Raw genomic sequence first — 16828 nt, forward strand, 5'->3', positions numbered from 1 at the left:
ACTCAATGCTAAAGCATAGGGACAGAATCCTACACAGTGCTAAAGCATAGGGACAGAATCCTACACAGTGCTAAAGCATAGGGACAGAATCCTACACAGTGCTAAAGCATAGGGCCAGCATCCTACTCAATGCTAAAGCATAGGGACAGAATCCTACACAGTGCTCAAGCATAGGGACAGAATCCTACACAGTGCTAAAGCATAGGGCCAGCATCCTACTCAATGCTAAAGCATAGGGCCAGAATCCTACTCAATGCTAAAGCATAGGGACAGAATCCTACACAGTGCTAAAGCATAGGGACAGAATCCTACACAGTGCTAAAGCATAGGGCCAGAATCCTACTCAATGCTAAAGCATGGGCCAGAATCCTACTCAATGCTAAACAATAGGGCTAGAATCCTACTCAATGCTAAAGCATAGGGACAGAATCCTACACAGTGCTAAAGCATAGGGACAGAATCCTAGACAGTGCTAAAGCATATAGGGCCAGAATCCTACTCAATGCTAAAGCATAGGGCCAGAATCCTACTCAATGCTAAAGCATAGGGACAGAATCCTACACAGTGCTAAAGCATAGGGACAGAATCCTACACAGTGCTAAAGCATAGGGCCAGAATCCTACTCAATGCTAAAGCATGGGCCAGAATCCTACTCAATGCTAAAGCATAGGGCTAGAATCCTACTCAATGCTAAAGCATAGGGACAGAATCCTACACAGTGCTAAAGCATAGGGACAGAATCCTACACAATGCTAAAGCATAGGGCCAGAATCCTACTCAATGCTAAAGCATAGGGCCAGAATCCTACTCAATGCTAAAGCATAGGGACAGAATCCTACACAGTGCTAAAGCATAGGGACAGAATCCAACACAGTGATAAAGCATAGGGCCAGAATCCTACTCAATGCTAAAGCATGGGCCAGAATCCTACTCATATGCTAAAGCATGGGCCAGAATCCTACTCAATGCTAAAGCATAGGGCCAGAATCCTACTCAATGCCAGAATAAAGCATTTAAAGAGGAAGAACCTTAATCAATGCAATGCAAATTAAAGTTGACAAAATTAATTCAATTTAATATAAAACAGGTTTATTGAAAAAATCCATCGCAATTACAAAACTGAGTTCCACATATTAATGTCAAATAATCACATAAAAAACAAATTTTACGGTTGCATGCGTTTAACCATAGAGCTATACATATTGAATAATAATAATAATCTACATTAATATAGCGCTAACTTGCTCTGTGTTTTGAAGCCACCCTGGGAACAAACATGTTTGATGTGTTGCATGACTATGACACGATTTTAATTCACATTGACGCTTTTTTTTTTTAATTCGCCGTGTGCGCTTTCCTACGCAACTGCCCATTACATCTGTCTGCGCTACGAAAACTTAAAATAGTATACATGCCTTTTAAACATGACGCAAATGACGCTCGCAGTTTGGACGCTCATCAGCAGATTGTGCGTTTACATTTGCTGCATCTTTTGGTTCGATGACACATAGAAAATAACAAATGCACTATCATGCAAATAGCCGTACACTTGCCGGACAAAATATCAAGCTTTTTGTATTCGTTTGTACATGAACATTTGATGCGCCCACACGGCTTCAAAACTTTATTGCGTGTATAATGGGGTGTTAGCACTCTAGTCACATCAATATATATAGCTCTGTGCATTTAACAGAAATCTGTCATAATAATAGAAAGTGCTTCCAACTTTGAAATTGTTTTGAACTTAAACCTTTTTCTTGTGAGAAAATTGTCTGACCAAGGTCCTATTGTGGGTGAGCATTCATTGCTCACTCAAAGTTATGTATCCCAAAAACCGTTTTTGTGTGAAAATGTATTGAACATTTTAAACAACAGTTTGTGAGAAGTAATTTGTTTGCCAAGCAAGTGTGTTTAACAACATTTTGTTGCAATTCCATGGAAGCTAAAGATTGACAGCCACTGTTGAACAATGGCAAACGACCATTACTTGCTACAAACTTAAATCTCCTGCCATGTTTAATTCACATGTTCACTGCAGGGTTACAGGACACATCTCTTGAATGTCACATAATGCAGGTTCCTTTCACTAATTACTTTCTACTAGAGAGGCATAAAAAGATTTTGAGATGTTAATAACACAATGACACTATGAAAAGCATTGTATGGAATAGAGATTTAAAAAGCATTCATAAAATATACCCCAGACAGTTTCTCTACTCCTATTGGTGGAGAGCGCGTCACGTGGGGGTGTTTAAATGGTTGATAATGACCAGTGCTTATAACTGGCTGGCCTCTGCACAAGATTATCACGCAAAATGCAATTCATACTAGCTATTAGAAACAACCCTTAATCTACTTCTAAGTGCGCGCACGTAATCTATTTCTAAGCTTGCGCGCGTACACACAACCCACGCACAACAGACTCTCCACAAAGGTTTTGAAAAAAATATTTCAAAACTCAAATTTTTAACGGTCAAAGTGTCTGTACATGTAATTGTATTTTTGTAATGTTTAAAACAAAAGGGCATTTATGATTCCGAATAAAAAAGTAGTGACTCATTCTTAAATGCCCGTTTAAACCTTGCAGGGTCATTGCCATGCGCTCAAGACCCTCGCCCAAGCCGATCACACGTAACAACCTGTCGCTACCCTTTTATTCCCTTATTAAAGACACTGAACACTATTGGTAATTTACTTGGTAACAGGTAACGGTGAGCTGTTGATAGTATAAAACATTGTGAGAAATGGCTCCCTCTGAAATAACGTAGTTTGTGAGAAGAACAAAAATTTCTCACTCAAATATTTGATTGACTTCAAGCTCGAATTTTGCATCTGAAAGCACATAACTTGAGCAACAAGGGTATTTTTTCCTCCATTATACTCTCGCAACTTCAACGACCGATTGAGTTCAAATTTTCACAGGTTTGTTTTTGTGTGCATTATGTTGACATACACCAAGTGAGAAGACTGGTTACCAAAGGTGTCCAGTGCCTTTAAGTGTTCAGTGCATGAGAACTTTTACTGACAACTGGTCTGATACTCTTGTGTACCACCAGGGGGACTGTAGCCTTCATTGCTTCATAGATCCGCATTCAAAATGACTGGAAGGTTAGACCAGCCTGCAAAAATCCCCTTCCAGGCGCTTCGAATCACGGCTCTACCAAACTAGTTTCTAAGCCACGAAGGCCTTGACAAAAGGCTAGTGGGGCGGAGGATTAGTTGCATTATTTCATGGTAGTCCAGTACTGCTTGAAGGTTGATTTCTACATTTATACCTGCAGTTGGATATAATAAAGGAAAAATATGGTCGAATCTAGACGTAGCTGTAGCCGAAGTCGCCCGTTCGGACGTCCACTCATTCATTCATTCATTCGACCACGTCTAGATCAGCGCGTCTATCAGTGTTGAAGAATAGCAGACGCGCGCGATCTAGCCGTAGCTGTAGCCGAAGTCGCCCGTTCGGACGTACACGGCCTAAAGTGTCCGCCTACGTCAACTGGGACGCGCCGTCTTATTCTGACTTGAAACCTGAATTTGAAGAGCGCCTTCTATTGAAATTAAATAAGTCATAGTTTCACTTAGTCTGGTTCCCTGACCAAAGATTCCTTGACGTCTCTTGTTCCTGACCAAAGATTCCTTGACGTCTCTTGTTAAAAATCTTAGGTCTGGGGCTTTTCTCAAACCTCGGCTTAGGCTCCGGCTCAGGCTCCGCGTGCTGGTACAATCAGCAATACGCGCTGAAAATGCATGTTAAAGGCCGAGCTGAGTACACAGCGCGCGGAGCCTAAGCCTGAGCCGGAGCCCAAGCCGTGGTTTGAGAAAGGCCCCAGGTATCACCCATACACGGTTAAAAATAGAGCATGACGCAACTTGTCAGGATCGGGGGTCATCTCCAGGGAAACCATGTCTGCACGTACTACTATACTAGTTGCGATATAACCCTCCTCCAAACGGCCGCAAGGCCGGAGGGTTACGAGATTATTGATCGTCAATTAATGACAATCTGGTTCAACACGTACAATTTCGACAGCTAGTCACCAGATTTTGCCCCAGTTTTTACCACTTTTAAAAATGATGAAACGTAATCCTCAATCAATGTCTAATGAACACTCAATTTAAAACACCTTTGAAAAAAGATTTTTGAAGAAAACAACAAAAACTTACCAGATCCCGGAGCGATTTCCCAGGTTTATATATTTTGAAGTTCAAATGAACTTGTCGCATCGCATCGCTTTGCAAACGCTTTATTTGGTCACAACGCCTGCATTGGCAATAACTGGCATAAAAACTTCTGGATCTACGGCCGACAGGACTGACATTACGAGTCCGTAACGAACATCAACGATAGTGTCCGAATGTTGACGACAACACTTTCGGAACATTTCGGATAACTCCGAAAGAGGAGGAATTCCTCCTTTTTGGTTACGTGATTTTGGGTGACACCGGACCCTAAATTCGACAGAGCCTAGTCGGAGATTTTTGGGTCTGGGAACCAGAAGTTTCACTGAACCATTCAATTCAATTCAATTCAATTTCAATTCAAGAATTCTTCCCGTCAAGCTAACGTTTAAATCACCACAGGAACTTACAAACAAATATTTAACTTTTGTCTGTGGAAATTTCAGTTTGTTTAAACAATGATCCTCTGTCATTTTGTTTGATTGAAACACAATCTTCTCAGAAGTTGTGTGGATCAAGGAACGCTGTCAAAACCCAACATTTTGTGGCTCGCCGCAATCTCAAAACACGCTAACTCCAATAATCCGCAGTGCAAAGTCTTCGTTCAACAAGCAACAGAGGCGGTAAAACACCAGCTAAATGGCTATGTAAAGCTTAATGCTATTGGTCCATATTCACCCCCTGTCTATTTGCCGATAGAACTTGAAACGGTGCTTATGATTCGTCAGTAGTTAGTTGTGCACAAACATACTATGAGACGGTTCCGACAGACAATGAACGACGTAAATCGACGCTTAACTTCACGTAAGTTTTGACTCCCTTTTCTCTTTCTCTTTTCACACAATAAAGGTGCCACTATAAAGACAATGCACTGTAGCTCAATCTGTGTCAATAAAGTTTTGATTTGTTGAAGAGAACATGAGAAAATAGCCGTTTAAAACCGCATAAATTGTTGTTAGCCCGCCACGATTTGCTGTAGGTTCGCGTGGGTCGCTGGACCAGTTCATTCATTGTGTGGGGATTCATGTGTACGCGGGGTACAAGTGTGTGTGTGTTCACTCTGGCTTTCGTGATAACCTTAAAGAACACTTAAATACAAAATTTAATGGGGGGGGGGGAATAAATTGAATACACACATTTTGTCAATACTTCGAACGGATCCCTTGTTGTCACAGTTGTGATTAATTATTACAAGTTAACGAATAGCCTAGTCAATGTTTACTCATTATCTTGATTTCTTCAAAAGCCAATACTATGGCATTTGTTTAATTGTTTATGCAGAAGTTTATTGTACAGCCGTCTTAAGCCTGTGACTGGTTACAATGTAAAAAATAATTTTTAATAGTTCTTTCAAAATAATATTTGTTATTGTAAAATGTTGCAAGAACCTTGCTCTATGTGTTATACAAATATTTTTAAACTCTCATTCAACTAAAAGTTTCATTTGATTCTCATGATGTTTGATCAATTTGTTATTAATAAATGTTCAAGTGATATATATTCAGAAAATGATGGTTTTGTTTCCAATCCTTTAGGTATGGTATGGGGTATTAAATTATTAGAACCGCGGCGCCCGCTGTACAGTAGATCATGTACACATAGTTGAATATATCCCTGAACACCCCTATCACAAAACGGTTGGTCCCATCAATGTTGCCAGCAACTCGCGTGTGTGTACGAATCATGTGTTGCTGCCAATGGCATGGTGAAATTACATGTCATTACGGCTTGACACTTTTGTGCACGGTAGAGTTGATCTCATTATTTTATTTCCATACTCTCATAAAAGAATAACAAAAGTTACGTGTATTACGGAGTAAATCAAAACAATTCTTTACGTAAGAGTAAACATAAATATTAAGCAAACAGAGAACGGGCCGTTTTAGTAAGCAATAGCTTGTAAGAAAAAACACTGCATGAGACGAGACAGACAAGAAAACAATTGACCAACATTTAGAAATCAAGCCTTATATTTGGTCGTTATTATACAAAATTGTTCATCATGAGCAGTGAAATGTATTGCCTGCCAGGAAATAGACTGGAATGTATTAGGCCTAATATCATTATGCCGGTAAGCACAAAAACTTGCTATAAGCACAGAAAAGTATAGCTTAGCCGATAAGAGAAACTGGCTATACCCATGTACCCCATGTACCAAAAAAATGAATGTAAGAAGCATCACCGCGGTTATTATCTCAGATTGTGTGTCTAAAGGAATTATTCTTCTTAAGTTCTTTCCATTTGGACCGTATTCAACTCTGGAATATGTAGGCTATAAAACTTTATAAGTGCGGTAAGGAGTACAGCAGTTGGTAGGCCCTACAATGCAATTTGATATCGTTCACTTTTTAATTCAAACGCTTGACCCCCCAAAATGGAATACTATAAGAGGCGTTATCGTAACGCTTTCTATATTGTATTCCGTCAGGGAAAATTCTTCCAATGTTGACTACTTCATTGTATACAAAGTGACGTTTTAATTTCTAGAATAAGAGTTGATAACCAACGATGTTCTTCAAAACAAACACTACTACTTACTGTGTAACTATCTATTAAATAAAACTGTCACCGTGCCAAGTTTCAAAATCAAGGGAAACCGACTCGGATTTTGCCCGAGTTTTTTTTAGGTGAACAAAATTAATCATAATTCACACAGGCACATTTTCATTTGACAAAAAAACAATGCAGAGTGTTTTACAGGGCAGGGTGTTTTCTATTACTTTACAATGATCATTCTACATCACACAGTTGTTTCTTGTTTCACATGATCAATGTCTTTATTTTATAAATGCGTAATGTTAACCTGGCAAATAAATTGAAATTTTTTAAACTAATTACTGTACACCTAAGGGCAGAAAAAAAAATTGTCAGAGTAAAGTGCTTGGTAATTATGATACTAATGATCACTACTATCACTGACATACAGAAACTGGAAATAATTAAAGTTAGAAGAAAAATGTATACCAATTTGTAAACAGGGAGTTAAGTTAATACACAGTTGAGTTATGATTATTCATTAGAGTTCATTAACTGCAAAGAAAGCTTATAAATTGACTTTTATGAAAACACACAAAACCTTTTTATCTTGAGATGTTTTGCTAAATAAAGGGTTGTCAAATTTGTTTAACCGTATGCACATTTTAAAGAAAAACCGTCGCAAAGTGTGTTATGAATATCACTCCTTTTTGATGAACCCTTCACGTTTGCCGTGACCCTGACTGCTTCCCATTACGTTAGAGATTTTAATGCATATTTTTAGTATCTTGAAGAATTTTGCCGTTGTTAGCTTTTTACATTTTTACTGCGGGAAACATATTTTTTCGGTGTCAAAAAAATGGGCAAAATGTTACAATTTCGTAATTTTTTTTATGGAGTTGATTATGACGTCAGGGTTACATGACATACGCGCATTCTATTCCAGCAGTGCTAACGCGCTAGGCGGGCGCTTTGTTTTGTTTCTTTTGCGTACATACGAACGGGCTACACTAAACAGCATACATCTTCCCCAAAATGAACTTACTTAAAAACGGAGATGGCGCACGCCGCACGCCGCACGTTTGCCGTGACCCTGACTGTTTCCCGTAACATCTTACAAAATAAACAAGTGATTTGCATAAAAGAACAAACAACATTTCCACACATTTGTTCAAATCTGCTACGGGCATTTCATGAAAAGGGTATGGTTTGATGCATAGAGCTTTAAACTTGTATATTCATAGCTCTAATGTTTGATGACAATTAGTTAACAACAGGATGGACCACGTGAAGGTTGTCACCTCCCACCCCACAAATAACAGTTTAAAGAGATCGTTTAAAATCTACATCGTTAATGAGTACTCAAACCCCCTAGATAAACAACAAGGAAAATGTCATGACCTTGTAATTAAAATTTTGTTTTTGCTGCATAGAGCTAAACATGGTTATAAAGCTCTGTTGTTTGATGACAATTAGTTAACAACAGGGTGGACCACGTGAAGGTTGTCATCTCCCACCCCACAATTAACAGTTAAAAGAGATCTTAATACATCGTTAATGAGTACTCAAACACTAAATTAACACTACAACCAATGTCAACCTTAAAGAGTACTCAAACTCTCTAAATAAACACCAAAGAAAATGTCATGACATTGTCATTAAAAAATTGGTTTGGTGCATAGAGCTATAATATAAACATGGTTATAAAGCTCTATTGTTTGATGACAATTAGTTAACAACAGGGTGGACCACGTGAAGGTTGTCATCTCCCACCCCACAATTAACAGTTAAAAGAGATCATAATACATCGTTAATGAGTACTCAAACACCCTAAATTAACACTGCAAACAATGTCAACCTTACAGCGCCAGCCACCAACCCGGTCAATAATAAACCTGGTTAATGAGTACTCAAACACACACAAGGTCATGACCTTTGAAAAAGAGTTACTATAAACCCCGAGTGTGTCACATTATTTATTTTCCTATAGTAACCAGTAAAAAACATGGTGGCCACCATGTGAGGGTACCCCAGAACAGATACCATGTTAATAATTAGAATAATAAATAATTGAATTACAGAGTGACACAAAATAAAAGGTTACAATTTATAATTAATTAATTATTACGATACAAAACTTCATTACATAAATCACCACTTATATACAGTCCTTAACACACTTTTTTAACGTCGTTAAGAGTACTCGAAAACTGGACTGATTATCCTTAAAAAAATACCATGAACAATGTCTAGACCTTTGTAATAATAAACCTGGTTAATGAGTACTCAAACACACACAAGGTCATGACCTTTGACATAACAAACTTTAAAAAGAGTTCTAAACCCCAAGTGTGTCACAATATTTACATGTCTTCATATAGTAACCAGTAAAAAACATGGTGGCCACCATGTGAGGGTACCCCAGAACAGATACCATGTAAACAATTAGAATAATAAATAATTGAATTACAGAGTTACAAAACATAAAAGTTACAATTTTTAATTAATTCATTATTACAATACAAAACTTCATTACATAAATCACCACTTATATACAGTCCTTAACACACTTATTTAACGACGTTAAGAGTACTCAAAAACTGGACTGATTATCCTTAATAAATACCATGAACAATGTCTAGACCTTTGTAATAATAAACCTGGTTAATGAGTACTCAAACACACACAAGGTCATGACCTTTGACAAAAACTTTAAAAAGAGTTCTAAACCCCAAGTGTGTCACAATATTTACATGTCTTCATATAGTAACCAGTAAAAAAACATGGTGGCCACCATGTGAGGGTACCCCAGAAGAGATACCATGTTAATAATTAGAATAATAAATAATTGAATTACAGAGTGACACAAAACAAAAGTTACAATTTATATTTAATTCATTATTACAATACAAAACTTCATTACATAAATCGCCACTTATATACAGTCCTTAACACAATTGTTTAACCTCGTTAAGAGTACTCAAAAACTGGACTGATTATCCTTAATAGATACCATGAACAATGTCTAGACCTTTGTAATAATAAACCTGGTTAATGAGTACTCAAACACACACACAAGGTCATGACCTTTGACACAACAAACTTTAAAAGGAGTTTTAAACCCCAAGTGTGTCACAATATTTACATGTCTTCATATAGTAACCAGTAAAAACAACCAGTAAAAAACATGGTGGCCACCATGTAAGGGTACCCCAGAACAGATACCATGTAAACAATTAGAATAATAAATAATTGAATTACAGAGTGACACAAAACAAAAGTTACAATTTATATTTAATTCATTATTACAATACAAAACTTCATTACATAAATCACCACTTATATACAGTCCTGAACACAATTGTTTAACATCGTTAAGAGTACTCAAAAACTGGACTGATTATCCTTAATAAATACCATGAACAATGTCTAGACCTTTGTAATAATAAACCTGGTTAATGAGTACTCAAACACACACAAGGTCATGACCTTTGACATAACAAACTTTAAAAAGAGTTCTAAACCCCAAGTGTGTCACAATATTTACATGTCTTCATATAGTAACCAGTAAAAAAACATGGTGGCCACCATGTGAGGGTACCCCAGAAGAGATACCATGTTAATAATTAAAATAATAAATAATTGAATTACAGAGTGACACAAAACAAAAGTTACAATTTATATTTAATTCATTATTACAATACAAAAGTTCATTACATAAATCGCCACTTATAAACAGTCCTTAACACAATTGTTTAACATCGTTAAGAGTACTCAAAAACTGGACTGATTATCCTTAATAGATACCATGAACAATGTCTAGACCTTTGTAATAATAAACCTGGTTAATGAGTACTCAAACACACACACAAGGTCATGACCTTTGACACAACAAACTTTAAAAGGAGTTTTAAACCCCAAGTGTGTCACAATATTTACATGTCTTCATATAGTAACCAGTAAAAAAAAACAGTAAAAAACATGGTGGCCACCATGTAAGCGTACCCCAGAACAGATACCATGTAAACAATTCGAATAACAAATAATTGAATTACAGAGTGACACAAAACAAAAGTTACAATTTATATTTAATTCATTATTACAATACAAAACTTCATTACATAAATCACCACTTATATACAGTCCTGAACACAATTGTTTAACATCGTTAAGAGTACTCAAAAACTGGACTGATTATCCTTAATAAATACCATGAACAATGTCTAGACATTTGTAATAATAAACCTGGTTAATGAGTACTCAAACACACACACAAGGTCATGACCTTTGACACAACAAACTTTAAAAGGAGTTTTAAACCCCAAGTGTGTCACAATATTTACATGTCTTCATATAGTAACCAGTAAAAAAAAACAGTAAAAAACATGGTGGCCACAATGTAAGGGTACCCCAGAACAGATACCATGTAAACAATTCGAATAACAAATAATTGAATTACAGAGTGACACAAAACAAAAGTTACAATTTATATTTAATTCATTATTACAATACAAAACTTCATTACATAAATCACCACTTATATACAGTCCTGAACACAATTGTTTAACATCGTTAAGAGTACTCAAAAACTGGACTGATTATCCTTAATAAATACCATGAACAATGTCTAGACATTTGTAATAATAAACCTGGTTAATGAGTACTCAAACACACACACAAGGTCATGACCTTTGACACAACAAACTTTAAAAGGAGTTTTAAACCCCAAGTGTGTCACAATATTTACATGTCTTCATATAGTAACCAGTAAAAAAACATGGTGGCCACCATGTGAGGGTACCCCAGAAGAGATACCATGTTAATAATTAAATAACAAATAATTGAACTACAGAGTGACACAAAACAAAAGTTACAATTTATATTTAATTCATTATTACAATACAAAAGTTCATTACATAAATCGCCACTTATATACAGTCCTTAACACACTTGTTTAACGTCGTTAAGAGTACTCAAAAACTAAACTGATTATCCTTAATAAATACCATGAACAATGTCTAGACCTTTGTAATAATAAACCTGGTTAATGAGTACTCAAACACACACAAGGTCATGACCTTTGACATAACAAACTTTAAAAAGAGTTTTAAACCCCAAGTGTGTCACAATATTTACATGTCTTCATATAGTAACCAGTAAAAAAACCAGTAAAAAACATGGTGGCCACCATGTAAGGGTACCCCAGAACAGATACCATGTAAACAATTAGAATAAAAACTAATTGAATTACAGAGTGACACAAAATAAAAGTTACAATTTATATTTAATTCATTATTACAATACAAAAGTTCATTACATAAATCACCACTTATATACAGTCCTTAACACACTTGTTTACTTTTTATTGGTAGTGAGTTTACTTTTACAAATAACCTTATGTTGTCTTGACTTTGTACAGAGTAAATATTTTTGTGTAAGTGGCAAAATATCTATCTAGATAATGTCGCTACATACTGCAGAAGTAAGGCCTCTTCATCACCATTCCACCTTGATCGTTCTTGCGCTTGTCGCATCGAAGTGACGCTTCCAAATTCTCTGATGTCATCCATCTAATGCCAACTTGGTCTGCCTCTTCGTCTCGTTTGTGTTCTTTGGGTTCATTCTGTTGACAATGTTCATCTGTTGTCATGATGCCTTAGATGAGGTGGTGAAGCAAGTGTTTTATTGGTGTTGCATAAGGTGGCACAGCATCTTCACGCGTCCAACTTGAAGGTGTTCGAACGTGTTAATCCTGTATTAAATATGATCAAAAAAGAAAGAAAAAACTAATTAGAGCGAGATTTGGATTTAAAGGTCAAAGATGTGTGTATACTATATCAAGAATTGCTTTTTATTAAGTATGCATATCCCTCACCCAGTGACCCTCCTGGCGCACGCTTTAACATACATTTTTCCGACAAGGTCAATGGTCATCGCTCCTTCAAATATGCTTCTCCAAGACTTTGGAACTCTCTTCCCAAAAATATCATAGACTGTGCCACGCTACGAACATTTAAATCTAAACTTAAAACCCATCTTTTCAATCATAGAAGCCCTTAGAGACTTTATTTTGTAATGTGCGCTATATAAGAACTGTTTATTATTATTATTATTAAGGTATATGGGACTATGTTTGAATAATGAAACCTAAGAAATGTCTATTGTCTGCACTTGTATGGATTTCTAAACTTTCATCTTCACTAAAACAGATCATACCTTCAAATTCCACTTAGGACCCTGGTGAGTAGCTGAGGAATAAGTCTATCTCCTCAAGCCATGATGTATCTTTCTGTACTGTGACGTCACATCTTCATGGTCCATGTTGACACGCAGTCGTCACAATCATCTACAAGAAAATTACAATGTACTCGCATCAGTACAAACCATATCAAGACTTGGATCATCAGGGCCAAATTTCCTAGAGCTGCTTAAGAACAAAAAGGATCCAAGCAAATGAAATGCACTGCGAAATGAAGTTTCGAGATTAAAGAGATCATTCTCTAGCTATCTACCTATGTTTGGTGCACTTCAATGACAACTGGGATGTTGTCCGCATAGGCAGGCATCCTCTCGGCTGTTTTCATGTTGGCGCTTGTTATCAGCAGGTATCCCAAGCAGATCTGCAGACTCCTGAAATATATGTCAATTAAGACATTTCAGTATAATTATTTTCACCAAATACTTTTTACTGTAGAACAATTATAGTTCATGTTGCAAGGTTGTATTTGGCACATTTATGTAATACAATGTTATTTTTTTCACATCACTAATCCAGAAGAGGAAAACAGTTATGCTCCAGTCAAAATCACAGAGTTTGCCAACAATCAAACTAAAAATAAACTTACCCTGTCTTGTCATTTTGCTCACAGCGTGCAAAGGTCCCAATGATTACTTCATGGCCGGCATGTGCAGTTTCCACTGGACTCCCATGGGCAGATGGTTAAACATTTAACCAGTTCACCGTCGCCGTAAAAAAAAAACCGACAAATACAAACTATTAGAAAAATGCACTTCCCCAACACAGTTTAGAGATTAAAGAGATCATTCTCTAGCTATCTACCTATGTTTGGTGCACTTAAATGACAGCTGGGATGCTGTCCGCGTAGTCAGGCACTGTTGCATCATGGCTTTTGGTCATCGGCAGGTAGCACACCACATCCCCAGCAGAACTGCAGACTCCTGAAATATATGCCAATCAAGTTATTACAAAATCACTATTCTCATTAAATACTTTTCACCATAGAACAATATTCATGCTGCGAGGTTTAGATTTTTTTCATGAGGACTCTAGCAATTGGAAAACTGGTGATTTTCAAAGCTAAATTTTAGCATGGAGCCCCTTTTAAATCTAGACATAATCTTGATTTCAGGATAAATCTCAACAACTTACGGTCCCTTAAAATAAACTTACCTTTTCCTGTCGTTTTCCTCAAAGATACACAGCTCCCATTGATGTCTTCATGGCCGCAACTGGAATGGTGCAGTTTCCATTGGTCTCCAATAGGCAGATGGATCACCGTCGCCGTACAAAAATTAAAGAAAAAATACAGACAATGAGAAAAATGCATCTCGAAATAGAGTTTTGAGTAAAAGAGATCATTCTCTAGCTATTCTACCTAGGTTTGTTGCGCTTTAATACCATCTTGGATATGTATTGTTTGAAGCTTTGCATGGTGTGGAGAAATAAGAATTTACGGGGACAACCATGTGTAAACCTCTTAAGGTGAGTATTGGCTCTGAAAAGAGCAGGTTTGGTCTCGATGTTTCTAACAGCATATTCTGCTCGTCTTCAGGAGAATGTTGGACTACAGGCGATGGTTGAACTTTAGAAGTGCTGGATGGATGAGCATTTGGGCGGGATGGATCAAAGCTGTTCTTGGCCGGTAATGCATGTGAGTTGATTGCTGGCTGGATGTGTGTGCATTGGAGTGTGACATTCTTGTGGTGAGCTGCTGCTGGAAGGGTTGGCTTGAGGATGTGTGACCAGATGACGTTAATGAAGAAACCGATGTCTTCTGGAACTGTATGGCGTGCTTGTATATCGATGGCCTCCCCGACTCTGCATTGGTGCCAGGACTGTACATGAGCTATGAGTTTGGCTTGATTCCACTTGATGATGCTGTCGTGTTCGTGTGAATATTTGATGATGGCTGAATTGTTAAGGTGTTCCAGTGTGCCATGTGCTTTGTGTTCCTTGATTCTTGTTGAGATATTGCGCCCTGGTTCCACGATGTATACTTCACAGTAATCGCAGGGAATGTGGTAAACGCTGGCTTTGTCTCGAGTGTCTTGCTTGTCCTTGTGTGTGTGGAGTGATGCTTGAATCTTGTTTGATGCTGTATGGAAGGTCTTGACTTGAGCTTGAATGAAGATACGTTGAAGCTTGTGAGAAGATAGGCCAATGTTTGGGAGAGAGATTGCAGCCTTGAACTCTGGTAGTTCATCTGGTGTGAGACTTGGCTTGGGCTCGCTGAGGTTGAAAGTTTTGTAGCCATTAAGTTGACGTGATGTCTTGATGTGTTGTAGTTCCTGCTTCAAGCTGCCCTTGTCACAGGTGTCCAAGGTCCAACGGACCAAGGTGTTGGAGACAGCAGACTTGAAGCGAGGATGGTGGAATAATGAGTTGTGAACGTATCTGTTGGTGTGTGTTGGCTTGCGATGTACCGTGTGGGCTAGAGTGCCATCAGCTTGTCTTGTTACTTCGGCACCTAGGAAGGAGATAGCATTGTTTTGTTCTTGTTCCATGTTGAATCGGATACGTAGATATTGACTGTTCAGTTGATGGAAGAACTTTTGGAGTGCTGTCTTGCCGTTGGGCCAAAACCACAAAGGTGTCGTCAATGTAGCGGAACCTGAGGTTGGGGCGAAGATTGGCGTTCTTGATACCGTCAAGTTAACACTCCTCCATGAACAAATCCATCAGGACTGGGGATAGAGGAGATCCCATGGTGGCCCCAGAGGTTTGTTCGTAGAATTTGTCTCGCCACCTGAATCTAAAAGCGGAGAAGCAGGTGATAAGGAGGTCGTGGACTTGTTCTGGAGTGAGTCTTGTGCGGTCTGTCAGTGTAGGTTAGGCTTGAAGGCATTGTTCGGCGATGTTGCATGCTTCTTCAGTTGGTATGTTGGTGAATAGTGATATGATGTCAAAACTGACAAGGATCTCAGTTGGACGGAGATGTATGTATTTGATAATGTCGACGAACTTGCTTGAGTTGTTAATGTTATGTTCAGTGAGGCCAACTAGTGGATGAAGGGTCTTGGTGGGGTGTCTTGCAGTATTGTAGGTGGGTGACCCTGGGTTGCCACGATGGGACGGAGAGGAACATCTGGCTTGTGGCTCTTAAGGTTGGCCAAAAAAAACGTGATTAGGCAGATGCGGATGGCTTGAGGTGACGGTACATGGTGTTGTCTATGACCTGCGCTTGATAGAGAGTGCAGAATTTAGCAGTGGGGGTGCGTTCGATGATTGAACAGGAGTTACTTGGCAGGCGTCGATAGGTATCAGTTGACAGGATGTCGGTTACCTTGTGGTCAAAATCTGTTGTGCACATGAACACGGTGGCATTACCAATATTCGTTGACATGTTGTGGATAGACTTGTCTTTGTGCAGGGCTCGGATAGCGGCGTGTTCTTGCTTGCTTGTGTAGGGTCTTGGTAACTTGGTGTTTGAAGAGTTTGAAGAATCTGGATGCGGATATGGTTGACGAATGTCTTGTCTAGATGTTTGAGTGCAGGATCGGTAGACTGAATAATATCTTTGACTGGAATTGTGCACTGTGTGGGCGCCAGCACACCTCGCATGATTCAAGTCAAAGACATCAATCAGTCCACTGAACCTGCACTCAAACATCTGGACAAGACAGTCGCCAGCCAAGTCCGCATCCAAATTCTGCAAAGACTTCAAACGCCAAGTTACCAAGACCCTACACAAGCAGGCGAGAAAATGCTGATATCTGAGCCCTGCACAAAGACAAGTCCATCCACATCATGTCAGCGGACAAGGGTAATGCCACTATGGTCATGTCTACAACGGATTATGACCACCAAGTAAATGAAATCCTGTCAACTAATACCTACCAATGCCTGCCAAGGAACCCCAGCCCAGTCATTGAACGCACCCTCACCACCAAACTCTGTACTCTCTATCAAGCGCAAGTCATAGACAACACCACG

The 16828-nt window shown here is 38.3% G+C and overlaps 1 long non-coding RNA gene across 1 annotated transcript; it reads right to left on the reverse strand.

Annotated features, from left to right (window-relative positions):
* Window positions 1-1490: 1490 nt before the first annotated feature.
* On the reverse strand, window positions 1491-4361 carry LOC139940128 (uncharacterized). The gene is made up of 2 exons (XR_011786388.1): window positions 4165-4361; window positions 1491-3275 (listed from the first exon to the last, which is right to left on the reverse strand). It is a non-coding gene; the product is annotated as an uncharacterized lncRNA (long non-coding RNA).
* Window positions 4362-16828: the final 12467 nt, after the last annotated feature.

Source organism: Asterias amurensis, chromosome 7, assembly GCF_032118995.1.
Source record: "Asterias amurensis chromosome 7, ASM3211899v1".
Taxonomy (NCBI): Eukaryota; Metazoa; Echinodermata; class Asteroidea; order Forcipulatida; family Asteriidae; genus Asterias; species Asterias amurensis.